Source organism: Phyllostomus hastatus, unplaced genomic scaffold, assembly GCF_019186645.2.
Source record: "Phyllostomus hastatus isolate PE091 unplaced genomic scaffold, TTU_PhHast_1.1 phas_contig_148, whole genome shotgun sequence".
NCBI classification, from domain to species: Eukaryota; Metazoa; Chordata; class Mammalia; order Chiroptera; family Phyllostomidae; genus Phyllostomus; species Phyllostomus hastatus.
In genome coordinates this window covers 19,965,009-19,980,316 of record NW_025333607.1, presented here as the reverse complement: position 1 = coordinate 19,980,316, position 15,308 = coordinate 19,965,009, and the positions used below count along the sequence as shown (strand labels likewise).

The 15,308-nt window shown below is 50.1% G+C and overlaps 1 long non-coding RNA gene across 2 annotated transcripts; it reads right to left on the bottom strand.

The window, feature by feature from the left end:
• Nucleotides 1-324: 324 nt before the first annotated feature.
• On the bottom strand, nucleotides 325-7,692 carry LOC123805744. Of its 2 annotated transcripts, none has more exons than XR_006783364.1 (2): nucleotides 7,417-7,692; nucleotides 325-3,988 (listed from the first exon to the last, which is right to left on the bottom strand). It is a non-coding gene; the product is annotated as an uncharacterized LOC123805744 (long non-coding RNA). The 2 variants fall into 2 exon arrangements; XR_006783362.1 differs by lacking the exon at nucleotides 325-3,988 and adding an exon at nucleotides 4,185-6,259.
• Nucleotides 7,693-15,308: the final 7,616 nt, after the last annotated feature.

The following is a 15,308-nucleotide window of genomic DNA, read 5'->3' as shown; positions in this document are numbered from 1 at the left end:
TAATCATGTTAATAAAAGGGCCGCAGAGTAGCACCAGGTGTCGAGAATTAGGATCCCAGTACATGCGGGGAGTCCGGTAATAACGTCCCTGATTGAAGATCATTTGCTGTGTTTTGTCAGTTTTACCTAATGAGTCTGTGAGGTGTCTTTTGTTTGTTTTTTAGTATTATGGTAGCAATGTAAAAAAAGTAATATTATATGAAGCTGATAACATAGGTCCCCAACAGACACACACACACACACACACACACACACACACACACATTTTTGTTAAAATGGGATACAGAAAGTTCTCATCAGAACAGAGTGACATGTTTATCAAACTTTGTGGTTATCAAAGCTTTAATGTTATTATGTGTTCTTAGCAGAGCTATTTTTTCCTCAGACAGAGAAAAAGAAAGGAGAATGAAAAAGAAAAGACTGTTTTTCTTCAAAGCCAGTAGCCATTGCATGATTTTTTCCCAATCCATGTGAGTTATAGTAGTACAGAATTTCATTATTTCCTTTAATAATTGCCATTTGTATTTTGAAATGCCTTCCAATTAGTGGGGTCAGTGAATCAGCTTAATAAAACATGCTGAGGTCCATCTTTTTCTACTTATAGCTCCTAGATGAAAAATAACCACAAAAATACGGAAGTTGATTTTTAAAAATCACATGCTTGAATTAAGGGAATCGTTAATTATTGATTCAGATATACTTGCAAAAGCTACATGATGTACCTTGTGAAACATGACCGCTGCATGTTACTAAACTGTACGAAACTTCCAAGGAAAACACCACTATCTGGCGTACGTTTGCTAAAACAATGAATCACAGTGGGCCGCTGCCGGTAAGTTAGCAGCCAGTGACGTATGTTCCTTTTGCTCTCTTTTCACATGGTAGCCGGCGGCCGGAGTCTTCATCACCAAACCAAGTCCTGGGACGGTTCTGATCGTTCTGATCCCAGGACAGCCTTCCTCGGCCGATGTCCCGAAAAGGGCTGCGACGGGCGCAGACCACCCACTCAGTTCCGGTCAGTCAGCCTCGTTCATAAACACATACTCTCCCCGTGTCTCTCCTGCTGCAGCTTCCTCCTCTGCGCACGAGTGTGGGCTGGCAGGAGCATTCACTGAAAACTTGGCAAATACAGTACAGACAGAATAATCGAACTTTGGGTCAAGTTACCACTTCTCCTACCTGAGCAGTTTTTCATTTGTACATTGAGGATATGAATACTTACAGAACATGTGAGCACTTGCTGAAATACGTGAAAGCATTTAAAAATAGCTCTGTTTTTAGCCCTGGCCAGCTTGATCCACCAAGGTTGTGAGTTCAATCCCTGGTCAGGGCACATACAAGGTTCAACCAGTGAGTACATGCATGAGTGGGACGATGAGGGGATTTTTTCTCTCTCTCTTGCTCTCTTTCTTTGTCTCGCTAAAATCAATTTTAAAAAATTAAAAACTTTTTAAAATTGTAAAATAGTCCATATTTGCTGTGGAAATTTTTTAATTACAAAAATATATAAAGAACAAAATAAAAGCAATGCTTTATTCTGCTACCCAGAGGTCACCAGTAGCATTTTTTTAAATGAAAAATTCCTGTATGTTCTGCACCCTGTTTTCCCCTCACGTCATCCTGTAGGAAGTCACTGTCCCGAGGAACTCAGTAACAGAGCTTCACTGTCCGCGTGAAACACGACACAGACGCGAGCTTGCTGCTCCTCCGGCCTCAGCCCCGAGACTGGGAAGGACCAGTGCGTTGCTCGGGGCACATGAAGAAGCTGTTTTCTCGGCAAGTTCTAGGACAGTGGGATCCCTCTGTGCCTGACCTAACTGTGGGGTTGGTTGCACTGAGAGGGACTTTCTGTTTTCAAGTTGCTGTCGGATTGAGAAACATCTCCAAATGTTATGTTAAATGTCCTAACTATTTCGCCACGCTGTGTGGGAAGTGTGGGTTCTATCACAGAAGTTGGAGCAGCTTTGCCAATGGTGAACAGACTTTTCCTTGGTGAACTCTTAGCAAGAGCAGAAAATGAAACAAAAAGTCGGTAAAAAGGCCATCTACTTGTGGACACATTATAGGGACTTGGGGTTGAATGAAGACATCTGGTTGGGGTACTCTAAAGTCAACAGGGCCAGAGAACCAGAGGTTTTATATAGTATACATAATGTACATGCTGAGAAATTCCTTTTCCTTTTACCATCATGAAAAAGCAGAAGTGATGGTCTGAGCAGGAGATGCTCCTTGGGTGGTGCCTTGGTGGTAGGAACCGAGATGGCTCTTGGCCCTGTGGGGCCCCTGCACACCCCTCCTGTCTGGGACCCCTCTTCACAGCAGTCCTAGAAGCTTTCCCGCATGGCCTAGACCGACAGGCAGCACCTGCTGGGGACGCCCCGGCGTGGCCTTGGCGTGGTTGGCACAGCTGTTAATTTCCACAACTTGCTGCAGCTGCCAGGAAGCTGCGGGCAGGTCAGGGAGGCAGCGTGCCCTACGGGTAAAGACAGTTCCCGACAGAACACGGAATTGCTAGAACATTCCAGAGGGATCTGGAATGACAGGGCTGTTAGACTGGGTTGTGGCACAGTTCACTTCTTCAGGCTGGAACTATATGCATGGCCCTGGGGAAACGGAGTGAAAGGGAGCCTTTGTCATTTATTCCAGGTCTGTGTCATTTGAGTGACCGCAGTATGACAGAAACTTTCCATTGTGGGGGTGGAGTTATGGCCCAGACAGAGGATGTCCTCCTTCTCCTAGTTTAAGGAGGTAATAAACAAAGTAATCGAAGTTCCTCTTTTTTTTGGTTGTTACAGTAAATCTAGAAGCTGTTAAGTGCAAAAATATAAACCTTGAATGTATATATTGCCTATTCTAGTAGAGGAGAAAGACAGTAAGCATGCTAGTAAAAAAATAAGAAAAATACTGGAATATGGTAAGGGCAATACAGAAAAATTAAAGCAGGACTATCCATTTGGAACATCACTGTGGGCTGTTTTATCCCGGTGGTCGGGGAAGGCCTTTCTGAGAAGGTGGCTGCTACACCGAGAGCCAAGGGACTAGAAAGATAAGGCGTGCGAAGACGGGGGTGGGGGGCAGTAAGACGGGTAGAAGCACCTTAGGGTCTTCTCATGATCCCAGGTTATCTAGAGCTGATTATATTTCTAATATTTCTTCTGGGCTTATGTGTGATTTACTTTGAAAATGAACTCAGAGTGCTTACGTTCATTCACAGTGTGAGAGATGCCCACTAACACTATTCTGAGGTAGGCTGTTTTTCACCTGTGAGATTGGCAAAGATTAAAAAGTTGGATAACAAGGTATTACCTATCCTTCGCTTGTTCTGTGGGGTGAGGAGGCGCCAGGCCAGGGGACCGTGCCCACCCAGACCCCTCCTGTTCTAGGTCATGTTCCCGGGGCTTGCCCGGAATCCTCTCCTGCGAGGGCCCTTCTCGCACTTTCACAGTGGACACGGGCTTCTCGCCAGGCTCCAGCCACTTCCCGGCCCAGGGCATGACTGTGTGTAAATGTGGGTTATCAGCAGACCTTGGGCGTAAGGCCAGGTTGTCCACACATGTGTGCGTGAGGCCCCGTGCAGTGTGGGCGGGAGCCGGAGGCTGGAAGAGAAAGGAGGCCCGGGCCCCGGGTGCTGCCAGTGTTGATCGAGCCGGGATCCACAGCCCCACGCTCAGAGCGGCCCAGCATGAGTCAGCGTTTCTGGTGTCCCTTCACCGCATTCATTTCCCTCGGACATTTTGAAGAAAGGTTGTCCCCCAACCCTCTGAAACACATACTGCAAATGCAGACGTCACAGTGGCAAGGCCAGGACTAGAAAGGAGAGAGGCCAGCTGGGACGAGAGTGGGCAGGAGGTGGGGGTCTGCAGAGCAGAGAACGCGGCTGTCGGTTTGCAGTCTCTAGTCCCTGCTGTGGAGACCCGCTCGTCTGCCCCTCTCCCGGCGGCTGCGACGGGGTCTGAGGGTCTTCTCCACGTTCCACGCTGGGGGGTGCCTGGGGATTTGTCAGGATGTTTGTCAGGACGGTGTAACTTCCACTGTCCTAGGGATCATAGACAACCGACCCGCTTCACCACTCTGAGTCACAGGTTTGCATCTTTTAGATCAGAAGATAAGACTATACGTTTTCTTTGAAAGATTCTACTGACTTATTTTTTAAGCTTTTAACAAAATGTCAGCATAAAGTCCAATTGTATCATGAACGCCATTTTTGCCCATTTTAATCTTGTAATATATAGTTAAATTCCAATGTACATTTGGTTCCCAGAATAAATTTGATAGTTTTGTTTGTTGACAAATTATGCTTTTTTGGTAGTTAATTTAAAATCAACACCACTTCCTAAATGGGAAAGACAATTTTCAAAACCATCAATATACTTAAATACAGTAAAATTATCTTCCATTACAACATACTCTTATAAAATTACTTTTCTCCTTTAAGATAACTTTGAAACAGTTCTAAGACACAAGGAATTTTTAGGAACAGGTCAGAGTAGGGGTTGAGAGACCAGAACTCGTGCCTTCCTTGTCTGTCTGAAGTCATATTTCATCTGTCAACTCCTGCCGGACACCAAGCTAGGAGAGAGAATCTCTCTCTTGGCCAACACTCTCATCATTGAACTGGGTCCTGAGTTTTGTGATGACTTACATGTTCGTTTCCCTGACTAGAGTGTGAGCTCTTTGAGAACAAGTCTTTCATTTAATTCCTCTAATTCCTGGCTTACAGTAGCTGCTCGGAAAATGTTAGGTTTAGCTTGAGGAATAAAACCCTGAATTACGGTCAACAATAATATCCAAAAACAATGATCAAAAAACAGTATCAGAATTCCTTGATTAGTAACACATCCCTAAACAAATCAGAAATCAGAAGCATTTTAAATTCTTAACACTCAATTTCATAGTCCTTCAAGATTTCAGTGATTGCTGCTTTGCTTCCCTTAGCCGCTTGTGTAGGTTTTATGTGGGTGTGGAAAGGTCAGCCCTTTTGAAGCTATTCATCCTGCTGTTCCTGCCCGCACTGAGTATTTTTTGTTTCCAGGATGTTGAGTCGGATGCCACAATGAGGTTTTGCTAAATTAAAGTTTAAACAGTTAATGGACCCTTTACTTGTGCTCAAGGGTATAGAGTAGTTAACTTTGTGTTCTCTTTAAAATTGATAACTATGTCTTTGAAAAATTTAGTTTTGGATCAGATGTGTTTCAAAGTGCTTCAGAAAATAATGTTAAGTGGGCATTTTTTGGTTTTGTGCTGAATTCTTCTGGCCGTGGCCGACGTATGGCAGATTTGAATTTCTTAGACATAACACTTCGAGCTCTTTCACCTCTACAAGGAGCATGAACAGAAAGCCTGCTTAGTTGTTGGCGTGGCGATCCTTTGTCTGTGTTGCTAAACAGTGTACGCCGGTGTTTTGTTGGACAAGGCTGAACAAAGCCTCATTCGCTGTGGGTGTTCAGTAAAGACAGACATGGGGTTAGAAACTGGCTTTCCCAAAGGAAATACGCACAGTCCCGTCTGGCCGAGTGAAATTTCTGATTTAGTGTCCTCTCTGTTCTTCTGCCCGTGTCACCCTCCCTTCTACCCCTTGACGCACGTCTGCTCCTTCGGAGACGGGCCCATCTCTGCTTTTGCACCGGACGTGCAGGGCCGTTTTAGCAGTCAGCATCCTTTGCTTGCTTATCCGAGTCCACACAATTCTTCTGCTTTTTCTTTTCATTTCACATAAAACTTCTTCCATGTTCTTCCCAGAGAAGCACTTATTCATGAGGAGATGCTCCGTTCCAGTGGGACTCCTGGGGCTGGCCCACGGGCTTTTTGGAAAACAGAACATGTTTCCTGAGAGAAATTCCATTTAGAAAGTTTTGTTCTCATCTTCTTGGCCAATCTAGACGTGGCCCTTTTAAACAGACCTTTAAGTAACAAGGGGAAGAGGAGCAGACCTTTCTGGGGCATTGTTTTGCATATTAATCACCTGTGAATGTTTTCTTGAGTATTGAGAAGTCACTTCGTTTATGAAGTGGGCAGACCTTGGGGTTTTTCTTTGTTGCGCATGGTCGCATGGTCGCGGCCGCACCGCTGGGAAGGCGTTGGAGGTGGACCGCAGAGTGACGCAGAACGCCTGCCCTGAGCACGGACAGACGGATGGGAACAGCAGGCAGGTGAATCCGGGGCCACCCTGTGGCATACTGTATCCTAGGACGGCATCCCGATGAAGCCAGTGACATAGGTCCCAGCAGAGTCGTACGGAGGCATGATGGCTGACCCGAACCTTCACAGATGAGAAGGACAAGTTGGACATAAGAGCATTCCAGACCAGGAGTAGCATGAGTGAGACCAGGGAACCTTAATAAACTGGGACATACCCTTGAGTCAGATGCATCTCAATATTACTGAGTTAATAAGAGTGACAGGGAGTGACCAGTGAAACCAGGGAAGAGGCAGGAGACAGGTCACGGGTGCCTTGGAGATCACGGTTGAGGATCGTGGGGCGATCTCAGTGCCCGGGTTCAGAGCAGGATCAATGCCGATAGTCACTACTGACGCTGAGAGCCGCCCCCCCGCCGCCCTGCTGCATGAGGACACAGCGGGGAGAAAGAGGGGCCTCCCTGGGGCCGAATCTTGGGCTTCCGAGCCTCCAGGACCGTGAGGGGTGCGCGTCTGCTGCGTGAGCGCCCAGTGTAGGACGTGGCATTGCCGCAGACGGAGGCAGCTCCTCACGCTCTCGGGGACAAGGCAGGCAGGCGGGCAGGCGAGACGGTCGGAATCCCCTCCAGTGTCCCTGGCTTCTGGCCCGGTGTCCATGACTGAACTCAGGCAGTTCTCTCTTTGGGCCTTCCCGCGCTGTTCGCTCGTCCTTTGTCCTCTGCACTATTTAAATAATCTCTTAACTGGTTCAGCTTTTGTCTATAAGCTCCCAAAAGACTTCTAAGACAGGAATTGGAGGCACAGCGAAGCAAAAATCTTCAGTGGCTCCCCCGTGCTGAAGAATAACGCCCAGACCTCCTCGCACAGAATTTAGAGCTCGCCTGCGATGTGGCCTCCGACGCCTGCCAGCAGCGCCTCCTGATGGCCCAGCCACAGGCCGTCTGTTTCAGCCGCATTCTTTGCAAGCGCCTGGGGCTCTGTGTCTCTTCACTCAGCTAGGGAAAGTTCTTGCCTTTCAACCAGGCACTAAAAATCCTGCTCGTTCTTCAAGACCCCTTTGAAGGAAATCATTCTGTTACCAGTCAAGATTGCTTAATCCTTAGAAGTACATTTCTGTTTTTCAAGTTAGTAGCCTGTTTTACTTTGAAGGGAACTATTCACTATATTTTTCAATCACAGTGGACATTCAGTATTATTTCGTATTTGTTTCAGCTGTACAGCACAGTGGTCAGACAGTCACACACATTATAAAGTGAACCCCCCGGCGTGTCCCGTACCTACCCGGCAGCATACATGATTATTGCAGTGTTGTTGGCTGTGCTCCCACTGCCGTGCTTCATGTTCCCGTGACCGTGTGGTAACCGCCGATCACTGCCTCTCAGCCCCTTCGCCCGTGGAGCCTGTTTGCTTGCACTCGTAGGGTTCTCCCCTCTTGCGCGGACAGTAAAACCCACCATACTGTTGCAGGAAAGGACAGCAGGTCACGGCTGGAGACCGGGTTCCCATCAGTTTTGCCAAGCAGAGAGAGAGGGAAGGCTCAGTGATACATCGTCCTGCTTAAACTGAGCATGTCTGGGAACTGGCCACAGGGTCACACGAGGACATACGGCCTCTCTCTTCCCCATTTCTCCTTACAGCTTGTTACAGCTTGTCATGTGTCACCCACATGGGCCTTCTCTTCTACCTCCTGGGGGTAAAGTTTGATGGCGTCTTTGACAGCTGTTCTTTCTAAGTCTCCTTTCACTCGATCATCCTGGGTTTTGTTCCAGCTCCGCCTTTATAGCTCCCAGGTACCGTCCTGTCCTCCCCATGTCCCTCCCGTCCGGACCTCACCCCGCGTGGTCGTCACACAGCCATCTGCTTTCTTGGCTCTCTTTGCTGGAGTGGCTTCTCGTTGAGAGGTCCACAGCAAACTTCTGAGAAATGTCCGACCAACCCGGCCAGCCTAATTTGCTGTCCCGCTGAGGTTCTCAACCCAGTATCCTTTCTTTTATTCGTGTTCTGTTATGCAGGTAAAGAAAACGGACTGAGCTCCTTTTCTTTAACCCGGTATTTTGCTCACTAGTTAATATTTGTTGAGTTTCTTCCCACTGAAGGGAAAGTTTTATTCTTTGGATAAGTTGTCAGATCTTTGTGTCCAAAGAACAACAACAACAACAAAAAGTGAAACACAGCCTGCCTACCAGATATGCTGAGAAGATCACATTTCCTTTTCGAGGTTGATTTGTTTCTTTAGATAATGTACTTTTCTCTGGTAAATACAATTAGTTAGCTGCAAGGGGGCAGATTTCACTGAACGGAATCACTTAGTCAGTTGAGAGTTACTCATCCAATTCCTCCAGTTACTAAAGCGCTTCCGTGGACTGTTCAGTGTGGAGGGACAACGCGCAGATCCCGGTCCCCAGGCCTCTGTCCAGGGTGATCGTTTTATTGTGTGTGAGGGCTTTTCATTTGCCAAAATAACTGTACATGTTCAAACTCAAAGCACTCATTGGTTTATTAATACATACGTTCAAAGTGACTGCTGTTGGGCACTTTCTGTCATGGAACTGTTTTGTCCCCTGGACGGTATGGGCTCACCCACACTTCATATTTTTCCCCCTTCTTTGTGCCCCTGTGAAGAGGAGACAGCTGTCAGCAACGAGAGGGGCCACCCTGCAGACTCGCCAGGCTGGTCAAAGCCTTGTGGACACCTCTGTCAGGTCACAGGAACGTTGCATGAAAAACTCTCTGAGAAGCACCTTTTTCCCCGAGTGTAAAAGTAATACATGCCGTCACAGGCAATCTGGCAAGTCCCTCCGTGATAATAGAGGGTCACGTCCAGTCCTCCCGCACGGCTTGCCTCTGTGCGCACGTCAGCATCTGGTGGTTTTCCCGACAGAGTTGAGAGCATGTTTAGAACTGCTTTTTAGCTGATTTTGGCTTTACTTTGTTCTCTGCAGACTCTGAGAAGATCGGACCAAATTTACCTAATCCTTCTCCCTCTTGACATAAAATAACCACACCGAAAGAGAAGTTAAATAGTTTATTGTTTGGCTGTTTCTCAGTGCTTTTGTTATGTTTCCTTTCTACTTGTGACATGTTCTTCAAATACCAGATAGTACCCAAAGTATTATCTAATCAAAATAAAGTCTTCAAAACGAAGGTTATTTCTGCTTTCACCATGACTCTAAGTCAAACCAATCAACCTCTTGCTGGAGGAGCTAAATAAAAGACAATTGAAAATCTCCTGGTACAATTATCTTTCGTAGCTGCACCAGCCTGAGTAATTCATTTGGAATTTTGAGTGTGTCTGAAAACATTTGCCACAAACACTGCTTTCCCTATGTGTAGGTAGTGTTTAAACACTGGTTAAAATTGCTGGTGGATCAGCCACTCGTGCAGGGAATGCTTGGTGTGTGCCACGTGCAAGCTTTTCACATGCTAGTTTCTACATAAATGTGAAAGGAAGACTGGAATCTTTGGTTTCTGACCTAAGGGTGTTTGCTCCTACCAGGGAGAGGAAGAGAGAGAATGATAAAATTAACATTTGCTGCCTGCCCCCAGTGTTGGACAGTGTTGGACAGTGTAGGGATACTAAGTCCCTACAACAATTCTACAAGGTAAATGCCCGTCCTGTGTTGACCTAATTCTGTTAATTCTGTCTCCTGCCAGATGCTTTGTATTGAATGCATATCGGTAAGAAATAGGCTTATTTTTCTTACCTAACAGTGTGCAAGAAGACAGTCCAGGGCTGGTTCTCTAAAACCAACAGGGCTCTGTGGAGGAAGCTGGGCGGATGTCTCGCTGGGCTTTCTGGCACCGTGGACAGATGGGGGGGAGTCACCAACGATGGAGGGAGAACGGATGCCTTGGAACCTCCCGTCCCCATTACCGCCCCTCACTCATCTCGGCCAGCATCCTGTCTTGTCTGTGTTTCTGTGACCGACGGTTATCTTACTGTCGGTCACTCAACCTCCGGACTTGCACGACGCCAGGCCGCTGCTCACGCTTCAGCCGGAATGATCTCTCTTGACCACAGAGAGGAGTGATTCACCGCACTTGCTAGAAGCACCTCAGGGGCTCTTTGCTGCCCTTAGGATCAGGTTCAAATGCCCTAAAATGACATTCCAGGCCCCCCAGGGTGGACGTCGCCCCACGCCCACTGTTCGTGCTGCGCTTCATGTTTTAGCCGGGCCGGCGCGTGTCAGGGCCTCATCATGTGCTCGCTCTCGCCTCTCGCAGCGGTCAGCCCCTTGTCGGCTTCTTCTGAATTTTACAGAGAAACTCTGATTACACGTTGTAATACAACTCCTCGCTTCTCCATGTGCGCCAACTAACTGCTTGGCTGAGTGTGTCTCTGCTGATGAAGTCCGGGTCGGCGGCCAGGGCACAGTCTCTGTCCTATTCCTTTGTCCTGAAATAGTCTTTTGTCTTTTAACTGAATTCGTCTCATCCCATTCCTTTTGTTTTTTGCTTTTTGTTTGTGTAACCTCTCCTTTTTCAGGTCACACTCCATATACTGGTTCCTCCCGGGAGCCTTCTCTGCCTCCCAGGCATGGCCTGTTCTTTTGGCTTCCGCCTGTAGCTTGCTGTCCACTAGGCGTGGACCTCAGAGGACCGGGGTCATTTCTGTCTCAATCATTTATTCATTGATTCAACAAATGCTGAATGGGCTGAATGTGCCAGTGCTATCGTGGGCACTGGGGACTTAGTGACGAGCAAAGCAGAGAAAACACTTCACCTTCATGGCGCTAGGGAAAAAGATGACACATGGGAAGAAATGAGCTGTCTGGACAGTGTGTTATATAGGGACCCTCTTTATTTATTTTTATTTTTTTAAACAAGATGAATTTTTCATAATCTTTATTTTGCTTTTTTAAAAATTTTAGTTATTTATTTTTTTAGAGAGCGAAGGGGGGGGTGAGAGAGAGAGAGAGAGAGAGAGAAACACATCAATGTGCAGTTGCTGGGGGCCATGGCCTGCAACCCAGGCATGTACCCTGACTGGGAATCGAACCTGCGATGCTTTGGTTCTCAGCCCGTGCTCAATCCACTAAGCTATGCCAGCCAGGGCAGGGACCCTCTTTAAGTCTCTCTTAAGACAAAGGCAGTAACTCACTTTATGCCAGGTCTTTCCGCCACAGGCTGCTCTGTCAGTCAGAACAGCATTTGGTGCTTGTAAGTTGTTTAGATTTTGTTCCCTAAATGCCTGCAGAATCCCTCCCCTCATCAAATGCTAATGTCGCGATGATGCTGCCTGTTCATGCACCGTGGCCCCGTGGAGTGCCATGGACTGTGGTGTACTTCTCACAACCCCGAACACCCGTTGTCAGCACTGTTACTGCTGTTAGGAACGCACGGGTTAGATTATGCTGCTGTCACGATTGCACCCAAAGGACAGTGGCCAAAAGCAACGAAACCATGCTAATGGGACCGTGGCAGGTCACCCGGGGACTCCGGGACTGAGGCTGAAACGAGCCGCCCTCTAGAACAGCTCTGGGCTCCAGGCGCAGAGGGAGGGCGGCCTGGGGAGAACTGCCTGGAGCTGCTTCTGCCCGGGGGTGACGTTTCCCTAACAAACCAGGTCACGTGGCCGCACCTTTTATTTCGTGGGGAAACAGGTAAGGAGGGGAAGTGCCATCTTGTCATGTGATTGGAAGGAAAGAAAACAAAACCAGAATATGTGTGAGGAGCCCTGCAGATGCCCCCTGTTACCGTCCCGACACTCCTGAGAGGTGGGGAGCCCTGCGGACGCCCCCTGTTACCGTCCCGACACTCCGAGAGGCGGGGAGACCGGGAGACCAGAGCATCGGCAGGCAAAGAAATCTGGTCACAGGCCTGCGGGGCCAAGCTAGGGTTTGAACCCAGGGCCCCGGCTTGCTCTCCCCTGCTTATTTTACGTCTTGCCTCTGGGAGGGCACGGTCGATCCTGCCTGCAGGGGTGGGCGTGTGCTCTGTCGCTGGCTGGGCTTTTGGGGGCGCGTGGGACAGCTGCTCCTTCGCCGGGTCCTTGGCCCCTTCAGTCAGAAAGGTCTTTGGTCACAGAGCACCTGTGAGGGCAGTGAAAATATCGCCAGGATCCAGCCACCCCAGCCAGAAAGCTGTATTGCCTGCACCGGGGGTGGGGGAACTGGGTGCACGTAATGTGACTTCCTGTCAGCAGAGTGCCGAGCCAGCCGCCCTGTCTGCCCCGAAGCGGCTGGGCCCTGGGTTTGCCGCCTGCAAGCCCAAGGGGTCTTCAGGTCCCTCCTCCGGGAGCCAGTCAGGCTGCAAGGCCCTTCACACACCTGGCGGGAGAAGACAGGTCTAACCGCAAGGGAAGGCGTGGGGAAGAAGGCCGCCGGAGAAAACGCTGGGTTTTCTGGCTCTGGGGGAGGCAGCCTCCCCTCTGGCAGGACTGGTGCTTCCGCTGCCAGTGGTCTTCTCTCCGGCAGACGCGCGGCCCTCTGGGGGTCTCCTTTGCAAGGAGGGCGCGCCGGAGCCGCCCTTCGCTGTGAGCTGGCGGGGCCGACAGTGGCATGCCAGGGTTTTCAGGGACGCGAGCGGTGTCTCGCCTGACCCTCCGCTTGGACACACAGGAAGGCCGTGACTCAGGGTTGCGCGGGGGGCCGGTGGCCGAGAAGGTCCCAGGGCCCTTGCCCGCCAGGAGGAAATGCCACCCTCCCCACTTCTGCTTCTCTCCCTGGGAGGATCTCCTGTGCTTCCTTCCTCAGCCCCCAAAGGGGAAGATCAAGCCACCCATGCCGTCTGTTTACTTGCCAAGTTCCTCTCGGGTCCCTCTTCTCCCGCCTTCTGCTCAAAAAGGAAAGCGGTGTGGTTTGTGGGGGAGGAGTCCAGGTCTCCGTGTTTCCAAACTTGGCAAGCGCTGCTGGCGAGGTTCCTCCTGGGTGGTCCGGTTGGGTTCCATGGGCCGCTTGGGGCCATCCGCAGTGGGAGAGCCACCAGCCTCTCCTGAGGGCTGCGAGACTGCCACGTGAGTCCTCTGCCTCCTGGGCCACCGAGGGTTTTCAGCAGCCGAACGAAACTGTCCTGGGCGCTGGAGAGTCGTGGTGCCCAGACATGACTTGCCCCGAGCCCCCTGAACACGGCGCGAGAACCCTGCAGCACACCCGGATTTGCCAGGGCTGGTGTGCCCTGGTCGCACCTCCAGACCCCGCCCCCCCACCCCCCCACCGTGCCTGGCACAGGGGGAGCTATGCTGCTTCCCAAATGTCTCTTGAATTGGATTGCGCTGCCGCTGAGACAAGGGAAGTTTGAGAGTTGGAGTGCCTTGCTCAGGTCACAGCTCGTAAGAAAGAGATTGAATTCAGAACGTCCATCCAGCCTGTGTGACTTCACTGCATCGTACGAATCCCACACTCCACGCTGAGTTTCGCAGCTGAAGTTAGTGGTGGTGCTTCTCGCAGACTTCCCACGGACTGTCGAGCAAGGGAGTGTGCCCGCGTGGGACGGACGGGCGGGAACTCTGCTATCTCGCCGGCCCATCGGAACTGTTCAGAATATTAAGGAAGGCACTGCACTGTGCCTGACCACGCCCGTCGTGGCCTAAATTCTTTACAGTGACCTTGGCAGGAGGTAGAGAAAGGGTCAGAGAGAGGGGAAGGGAGGGTCAGTCACCACTGAACATTCTCCCCGGTGGCCTCGAACTAGGGTGACTTACCCAATCAGCTGTGGTCAGCCACCGGAGCCCGTCGGTCACATTGCACAGAGTTTACACGCACAGAATGTACTCGGGCTGAGGAACTAAACACATCGGGGAAGAGGGCCCGATTCAGCACGTTTCTGCCCGAACTTGACGGATGGCTGATCTCATGAGAGGCTCCCAGCATGAGTCTAAACAAAAAATTAAAAAGCCCAAATCCTCCAAATGCCCAAAACAAGCAAAGAACGTGTACTTGTCCGGTTCTTGTTTTCAGCATAGATTTCAGCGAAGATACAGTGGGAATGTTGCCATAACCTCTCTGTACGTGGTCTACAGCCCAAATACATGAGCTGTCCTTGGGGCACCTTGCAGAACGGCCCCTGGCATATTTGGAGGCTGTGTGGATGTCCGCGCCCTGTTTCTGAAAACCCGTTTCTGGGCGGGAGCCCTCCGAAAGAGGTCCCTACAACTGTGGGTGGCTTTGGCTGCAGCCTGGAGTGGTACGGTTCATTCCTCCCCCAGGCGGCCTGCAGCCACCTGACGTCTGTGTTGTGGCTCCTGGGGACGTGAAGGCCTTCGCCAGAGGGCGTTTTTAAAACTGAGATTGATGTTGTCACACTCTTCCCCAGTTGCTCGATGGGAAGGTTAACTCTGAATATTTCGAAGTCAAATCTTGCTTTAGTTCAAGCTCCCCTGGAAAAGAGGCTGGGTGTGGGACTGTCCTGCCTGGCAGCGACTGGACGAGGAGGGGCTTGCTCCCGATAACACCCATCCGCGGCTCTTGCTGCTCGTGCGGGCCGTTGCCTTACGCCACAGATGTGTAGCCCACACTGACTGCCCCTGTATTGGAAGGGACCTGTGGGCCTGACTGGTGTCGCCAAGACTCTGACCAGGGCGTCTGTGCTTCGTGTTGCCTCCGTTTAATCCTTGCTCGATTGGGCGATGCGTGTAACAGTGAAGTGACCGGTCATAGTGTCCAAAGAAGATTTGGGCTGAAAAAGGGTGAGAAGTGGCGGCCCCCAGATTTGTGGTATCTGAGATCCGCAGGAGTCCGAGCGCCCCAGAAGGTCTGGTCTGCTCGAGTCTCCTTGTTGAACAGCACGGCACCAGAGGGCACATTGTGACAGCCAGAGGTACAGGGAGCAGCCAACACACCTTTCTTTCCTTTGGGATTTCTGGTTGGCATCTGGTTTCTCGGAGTTGAAAGAAAGAGTCATTACTGAGACCCTCACACCGACTCTGTCTCTGGGACAGCTGAGCCCCCAGGCAGACCCAGCAGTGGTTCAGCAAACGCTGCCGTTGGAACCGGAAGAGCCGGTGTTGGTGCTGCCTGTCACGGACCAGGCCCAGTGAGCAGAGACAGGGGTCGAATCTTTATGGGCGCTTTATCCAGATGGCCGGCGATCTGAGAAGGTTTTCACCCTTACAGACCGTCTTAAATTCCATTTTAAAACGGCCCTTTTTGTAATGAGAACGAAGTGTAGGTCAGGGGTTTGGAATTCCGGGGGAAGTTAATTGGATTAAGAAGCTGCAGCATGCTCACCCTGGG